Below are 8,746 nucleotides of genomic sequence, written 5' to 3'. Positions count from 1 at the left end.
ATGAATGTAGTCCAATCTCGGTCAAGAAATGATTTACGTAACTCAACCATTCCATTCTGTCCGCATGGTCCAAACTGAGGGTGTCACATAGCAAAGCCCGATTCATAACGCACTCATTAGTAGTCCATACCCTATGCCACAATAGGATAGGTTGAATTCTGATAATGTCCGTTATGTAAGGTTGGCCAAGTTCAGCGTGACAATTGAATGTGGCTGCACACTGTGGGACTGCTAGAACTCCCCTCAGAAATTTGTTCTCTACCAGCTGGATTTGATCAACATTTGCATATCCCCACAGACCAGAGCCATACATAGCCACAGACAAGCATGTAGCTTTGTAGATGGTTAACATTTCTTTTATCGGCTTCCTGCCCAATTTCCTAACAAAATTCTGTAAGGCCATGATCGTTTTCATAAATAAAAGAGTTCTAGCCTTAATAGCGCTTGTCCAGGAGCCTGACTCATGGAATAAAATGCCCAAATAAGAAAAAGTTGGGGTGTTATCCAGCGGGACATTGTTTAAAACAATACGCTTCATTGATTTGCCTGGTTTTAGGCCGCAATTCATTGAGAAAGTCTTACTACAGTTAACTAGTAGATCCAGGTTCAACATAAATTTCTCAAAGCTAACTACTAGTTTTTGTAGAGCACGAGGAGTGCGTGCCATGAGTACTGCGTCATCCGCATACATGAGCGCAGGGATTTCCCTCCTCCCCACCCTGGGCATATCCCTACACTCATGCAGCAGGTGACGCTCGAGCCCATTGATATAGAGAAGAAATAGAAAAGGTGCCAGTACGCAACCTTGCCGCACTCCGCGACCTATGCTAAATTGTCTGGAGCATTCTCCCCCCCTGCCGTAACGAACAGAGGCTGTAGCTCCACTGTAGAGTTCCCTCAAAAAACAGATAATGTTATTATCCACTCCCAAACCTTTCATTATATCCCACAGTTTAGAGTGTGATACACAATCGAACGCTGAAGAGAGATCGACAAAAGTAAAATACAAGCGCTCGGATTTTATCCTTATATATTTATGCTGCAAGAGCATGAGGTTTAACCCTTGCTCAATTGTACCAATCCCTTTTTGAAAACCAAATTGCAAATCACTAATAATATCATTATCCTCTGCCCAGCTTTGGAGTCTTGCCAACACAACACGTCCTAAAATTTTTACTGAGGAATCAAGAAGGGAGATTGGTCTGTAACAGGCACAGCTATTCCTATCCCCCTTCTTGTAGATCGGGACAATGACTGAGGTGAACCAAGATTCTTTCAGGCCCGATGAGAGAGCTGCATTAAAAAGTTGTACTAACATTGGCCCCCAAATTTCAATATTAGCTTTAAATAAATCTGCCGGAATCCCATCAGGTCCGGCAGCCTTACCGCATTTAGTTGATCCCAGGGCTAAGAGCACTTCCTCAATTGTCGTAACCAAGTTATAACTCTGTTGTACATCCAGGCTAGAGTTAATACCCCCAACATGGATGTCTTCCTGTGCCTTATAAAGATTTGAAAAATGGTCTACCCATTTATCTTCATCTATTGCAATCTCGATTCGCGCCGTGTGGGTTTCATAAGGGAAAGGAGTATTAACTGCTTTCCAAAATGCAGCGGAATCTTTGGATTGCGAGGCCTCACAGAGGGAATCTAAAGCCTCCTTATTTAATGCGGTTTTCCTTGCTTTCAGGGCCTGAGTATATGTATTCCTACATTCTCTTATTTCATTTTTATCCTTAGGGCATCTATGTACTGCCTGTTTTAAATTTTTCAAAGCCCTTGTACATACAGTATTAAACCAGCTCTTTGGCCCCCTGCCTCTGCGTTTTGCCTCCACCCTTAGGCTGCTTTTTATATTTGCAGCAATTGTTCCAAAGTGCTCAATAATTTGATCTTTAGTGGAGTTATCACTTAGGCAAATCCTAAAACTATTTGAGCACGCCTCCCACAGTTTCTCAAAAAAGGTTGTGGGGATTACTTTACTCCATTTAAGTGTGTACCCATTTTGTCTCCCAAGGACAACATCAACCGCTGTCTCTACTAGAGGCGCGGCCGTCGATGGGTCTGGGAACAAATCTACTACCTTAAGAGATTGTGGGAGGTGGTCACTTATGGGTAATTGGATATTCGTAACCCCCAGGAGTCTATGATTGAGATTACTGGAAGTGATAATAAAATCAATAGTTGTCGATGAGCCTCTACCAACAAAAGTCGGAACAAAGGGTGTAGGTTCTGGGGCAGATTCGTTGGCAAACCCCAAGTCAAACATGAATAATAATTCATTTAGTAAGTCCCCCATCAAGGTATGATCAAAGTGTGTCAAGTACATATCTCTCTCAGTCATAAGGCCACATAGGCCCTGATTCCTTTTAGTACATAATGAACAATTAAAATCCCCCCCCCATATGATTATCAGGTCCCTTTCATTTCTGTCTACCTCTAACTGAATTTCATCTTTAAGCTGCTTCATTACAACCAGAATATCATCTCTCGGGACATTGTTATAAAAATTAATAATTAGCACCACAGCTCCTTTATAATTCCGTAAAGTTATAATTTGGAAATAACAAGAACTTAAATGGCAGTGAGCTTGTTTAATTTTAAGTTGATTTGAAACAAGCGTTGTCAACCCACCCTTAGCTCTTCCAAAATGACCTCCGACAGCTGGTGTAAAGAAAGTTCTATAGCCACTTACATGAATTGATTCCTGTATCCAGGTTTCTTGCAGAGCCACTATATCCTGACCATTTATTACTGACTCCCATGCCGGATTTGTGATTTTTTGCCTAAACCCTGCTATATTCCAAAACAACAGTGCACATAAATCATTCTCTTTCTGGGACAGGCCTTCACCTGCCTGTTCCCCACCCCTAATAATGATATCAACTGTGGGGGATTGTATCTGTTCCTGGATATTACTGTTACATAGCAATAAGCTGTTAGTATTAGGGGTCTTTTGTAAAGTTGGCAAATCTTGGGGAATCCTACTCAGAGTCTCAGTACTTTTAAGGGGAACTATATCCTTAATAAAGGGGTAAGAGACTAAAGGATAAAACTTATTCCCAGCCAAATTTTTTTGGGATATCTGAGCTTGTTGTCAATCCACCCCGTCCAGCCCATTAAAAATCTGGAAACGATTTTGAATAGGTAAATTGTACATGGGCGGGTGGAACTCTTTATTATACCATCGCCTCCCCTGCAGGAGGTTGGACTCAGGATGTAGTGGATATCGGCTATTTATAGGGGGGTATTGATAATCTAATACCTGGTGTCTGGGATAAAACTCCTCCGAGCTTTGCATATGAATATGGGGCTCCTGAGCATTTACGTAAAGAGGATAACCCCTCAACGGTGGTGGCCCCATTAAACCGGGCATATCCCATGGTCCCACTTTTCTAAAACCCCGCTGTCGGTATGGTGGTTTCTGAAATAGCTGCCTATTCCAACCCTGTTTATTATTGTCTTTTGATGGTGCATAGGGATAGAAATAGGATAAAAGATGTGTGGAGATGGCATCGCTGCTACTGGCATCAAACCAATCTCCAATGTGCCTCACGGCCCTATAATCCTTAAAATTGATGACTATTACATCACCCATTCTGTCCTTAGGTCTGACTCCCACCCAATGGGCACGTCTTACACTTACGATTTCTCCATTGATGGATGCAGGCAACGGTCTGTTGTCTCGGAGCCAGAATGTAACCTTGTTCCGTAAGGCAACGTGATCTTCCCATTTACCTGTAGGTAGCTCTGGAACCCCTGCCATTACAATGACAAAAGGGGCACAATCTGGGGGTAAGTCTATTGTATGACTCGGTTTTTCTAAGGCAATAGTTGGGGGATTCTTATTTCTCGGATTAGTTATTAAAGGGTCTTTTCTCCCACCATGATTTTGGGATCCCCCAGGTTTTTGAGTTTGTTCTTTAGTTAATGGGGCCGCCAGCTGAATAGCAGGCGGTTGCAATGTGGGAGCTGATGGCACAGTCGTTGGACTACCCACTTTACCCTTTTCTTGGACTACTTTCCTTTTTTTAAACACGGGTGCTGATGTCTTAGTTACTGGAGTAATAGGAGCAGATGTTATAAGGGGCATTACAGCGTTAGGTTTTGCAGGAGGGTTAATCTTAACTGTGGGATTCGTCCTAACTTTTTCCGGGCCTTTTATTAATTCATGTAAAAGGACGGAGTTCTGTTCAACCTTTTTCTCTATGATGTCCAAATGTGTGGACATCAAGTCGGTCTTATCCAAAATCGGTTGCAACACACCCCTAATTAATTCTAAGATTTTGGCCAGCATGGCCTCTTCACCTAATGGGATTAGACCAATATGTGGCTGTGGGGACTGAGCTACCCCTTTCCTTATCTTCTGAGGTCTATTACACAGTGGTTCACCCCCCCTTTTTTTACTTAATCCTATAGTGGGTGGTGAAATGGAAGACCTAAAAGATGCCTCAATGGGCATTTCTGGAGATCCTGATAGCCTTCCATTATCGTTCCCTGTATATGAATCTGGTAAAGGAAAGCTAGTTGGCGTACTAGACAAAAGAAGCTTACTCATTGTAGTGGGGTCAAGGGGAAAATTATCAGTATTGTCTATAATCCCTGATTGTAAGCAGTCAATAAGCATCACAGAATCTGTGGGTCGACTCTGTGAGATAGCATCCCCCACTCCTCCCAGGTTTGAGGATCTCAACTCAAGAAGAAGAGGTGCAGTTTCAGGCACACTCCCCCCTCCTTGTGTAATTTTATAATTTGCCTTACTTTGCTTCCCCCTCCGTCTCACTCGGGCTTTCTTGTATTTTCTAGGAGATTTTTTAGTTGCGAGATCATGTATTCCTGTGGCTGATGATATAGCCAATACTGTGGGAACTGGAGCACAAAAGTTATCAGACTGGCCTGCATGGACCATAGCTGTTACAATGGTTACTTTGCCTGCAGGGACTGAGTGTTCCATAGCCACAGGGTTATCAGGATCAGTTACTAGGAGTTCTGGTACAGTAGTAATAGTAGGTGAGTGTTCCAAACCCAGTGAAGCCCTCCTGTTACTGTTAATTTGCGCTACCTTCTTTATAAGGAAGTTGTCCATAGTAACCACTTTAGTAATCATAGTGGCTGATGGTTGAATGCTGGCTTAATACGAGAAGAATAAGAAGACAGATAAGTTCTCACTCACATTAAGAAGCTGCTCGTAAGATGATTAAAGGGACGTAAAGGATATGGCCCCGGCCCGGCTCCTCGGTCCACGGAGGGCCACAGAGGGCCCGCCCTTTGCCCGGGCTTAGCCCGGCGCTCCCGCGCGCTCTCGCGCAGCGAGTTCCTGTCTTGATTAAATGGGAGATTGTGCCGTCCGGGGGGCGGGGCTAACAGGGGGCGCTGACCTGTTGTCAGAGGTCAGGCAGGGACTCCTGGGGAAGCGAGTCCCTGCAGCGCTGCTCTCCTGTGCTGGTCAATGTTCCTCTCGTCCCACGCACACTCCAGGTCCCAGGGCAGTTCGTCTAGGCGGTGTCTCTGACCGCGCAGCGGCACCCGCGGAGCGGGTGCGGCCAGTCGTTGAGAGAAAACAGGAAGGTGAGTGGCGGCGTCCCTCGAAGGTCTCCCAAGCTGTAAGAAGAGGCTCCCACCTGCGCCAGGGATCAAAGTCTGTTTATGAAGGTGTGTGCCGTCCGGGGGGCGGGGCTAACAGGGGGCGCTGACCTGTTGTCAGAGGTCAGGCAGGGACTCCTGGGGAAGCGAGTCCCTGCAGCGCTGCTCTCCTGTGCTGGTCAATGTTCCTCTCGTCCCACGCACACTCCAGGTCCCAGGGCAGTTCGTCTAGGCGGTGTCTCTGACCGCGCAGCGGCACCCGCGGAGCGGGTGCGGCCAGTCGTTGAGAGAAAACAGGAAGGTGAGTGGCGGCGTCCCTCGAAGGTCTCCCAAGCTGTAAGAAGAGGCTCCCACCTGCGCCAGGGATCAAAGTCTGTTTATGAAGGTGTGTGCCGTCCGGGGGGCGGGGCTAACAGGGGGCGCTGACCTGTTGTCAGAGGTCAGGCAGGGACTCCTGGGGAAGCGAGTCCCTGCAGCGCTGCTCTCCTGTGCTGGTCAATGTTCCTCTCGTCCCACGCACACTCCAGGTCCCAGGGCAGTTCGTCCAGGCGGTGTCTCTGACCGCGCAGCGGCACCCGCGGAGCGGGTGCGGCCAGTCGTTGAGAGAAAACAGGAAGGTGAGTGGCGGCGTCCCTCGAAGGTCTCCCAAGCTGTAAGAAGAGGCTCCCACCTGCGCCAGGGATCAAAGTCTGTTTATGAAGGTGTGTGCCGTCCGGGGGGCGGGGCTAACAGGGGGCGCTGACCTGTTGTCAGAGGTCAGGCAGGGACTCCTGGGGAAGCGAGTCCCTGCAGCGCTGCTCTCCTGTGCTGGTCAATGTTCCTCTCGTCCCACGCACACTCCAGGTCCCAGGGCAGTTCGTCCAGGCGGTGTCTCTGACCGCGCAGCGGCACCCGCGGAGCGGGTGCGGCCAGTCGTTGAGAGAAAACAGGAAGGTGAGTGGCGGCGTCCCTCGAAGGTCTCCCAAGCTGTAAGAAGAGGCTCCTTGAGGGAGTCAGTTGCGGAGCTGCTCTGACGTCACTCTGTGCCGCGCTGGTATTGGTCGAAACAGCGGGTGTGTAGCGGAGCTGGAATTGTAAAGGAGGGGTGAGTGCCGAAGCGTGAGAACCTGTCTCGCGAAAAGGCCGCGCACCCATTGGTCGAAATTATTTGAAATCGTGCATTCTATTGGTTGCACGAAAATAAAAGACGCATTTGGATTGGGAGTGATTTGTAAACAAAGTCGCTCGCAGAAGTCGTATGTGGCACACGTATAGACCGAATACTAGACCTGATCCATGACATTTAGGGTTTGAAAACGATCAGTGGAAAGGGCATAACACTAGCATTATGTACGGAAATAAGAGAAAATTGTCCCTTGTAAATAAAGTGAAGAATTACTTCAAAAAGGACAAACCTATTAAAACCAGAGAAGGTGTTGTCATACCGCCACCTAATACCCCCGCATCTTTCATGATGTTTGATAAAGGGTACCACTCATGTGTATGGTTGGAAAATTGGGCGGAATACACAAAGGATGACGGAATTTTGGCTTTCCCGTTAGAAGGAACATTTAATGGCAGGATTTTATTTAATTTAAGAACCCGAATGAATGATTTACATCCCAGACCTAGATTAACGCAGTACGAAGCATTAGAGGAATGGGAGATCGAGGCTTCTGAGAGAGACAAGCCCCGATTGGACAAGGGGTTAACAAAATTTTATCCAAAATTAAAACAAGAAACCCGAGATAAAAAGATGAAACAGTGGAGACAGAATATGATTGTGGAAGGATTGTTTCCAATGATGGCAATGGGTGGTCCTGCGGGAGAGAAAAAGACAGAAAAGTGCAAACATTGGGTGCCCCCTGGGGAGTCGGATGATGAATTATTAGATTACATGTTTATGAAAAGTCCGCCTCCTTATAATGAAGGTCGCAGATCGTCTAGTGTAGAGGACACTTCCCAACGACCTCCGTGTCAGGAAGGGAATAGATCTGTAAACCCAAGAGATAACTGTCAAATACCATCCTATAGCGAGGGCCTAGGACTCATAGGTACCGGAGACACCTGTCTAAGACCACCATTTAGTGGAGACTCAAGATATTCAGGTGAAAGAAATTTTGGTTCAAGACCTCCTTATGAGGGAGGACCGAGAGCCTTAAACACTGGAAGCTGTTTCCCAAAACCTAATTATGGTGAAGGACCAAGTATGACGTATCCCACTGCCCCGAGTTGTGCTCCAACTTTGACTCCACAGGTATTGCATGAGAAATCCCTAGAACGGTTATTGGAGGAAAAGGAGCGAGAGGTTCTAGATAAACAGAGAACTGAAATAATTCAGAAACTCTCCCAGTTAAATACAAGCCCGAAGCCTTGACAATCCCAGTAACTATTGGACCTGTTGTTCCTTTGTATGGGGATAGACAAGTGAGTCCACAAGCCCCAATTATTTCCCCGACTATAGTACAGCCCCGAAGAGAGCCCTTAATTGTAGATGATCAGACGAGTGAATGTGTATCTGAAGCTTCTTTAATGGATTTACCAATTAGGAACTCAGGAAGGAGTCTGCAGAAGAGACATAATCCTTTCAATACGAGAGAGATTCAAATGGAATCAACTTCAGGTACCAAAAGTGTCACATTGGTAACTCCTGAAGAGATTGAGAGATGGAGTCGAGAATTAGAGAGACAGACTCCTCAGTCAAAACCTTTAGACATCTACAAGCTGAGAATAGAAATAGAAGAACTGATGGCAGGAAATGTGGGGTTAGACAGATTAAATACCTATTCCGAGGAAGAGCTTCTATTTATCTGTAAGAGACTTAGCCGTGATACCCGAGTGTTCCATGAGAAATTAACAGATACTGCAGCCAGTATGGGAATAGATATTTCAAAATCAAAGCCATTACAAAAACCCTACAGAGCAGATTTCTCAGACAAAGATCTAGAGAATATGAATGTGTCAGGAAAAAAGGTTCAGATCAAAGAATTGTTGACCGTGTTGCAAAAATGGGGAGATGTAGACAAATGGAAAGCCAGGTGGGCAAAGAAAAAGGAAGAGGTTAGGTCCAAACAGACGACTTCTGAGTTTACTTTAAGGGAAGCAGACAAGCCAGAACAGTTATACCCCATGCGAGAAGTGACAGGTGGAAAATATGTGCACGTTCCATGGTCCAGACAGGATA

Source organism: Lissotriton helveticus, chromosome 7 (assembly GCF_964261635.1).
Source record: "Lissotriton helveticus chromosome 7, aLisHel1.1, whole genome shotgun sequence".
NCBI lineage: Eukaryota > Metazoa > Chordata > Amphibia > Caudata > Salamandridae > Lissotriton > Lissotriton helveticus.
The sequence above is the reverse complement of the archived record's forward strand: the minus strand, read 5'-3'. Positions refer to the sequence as shown.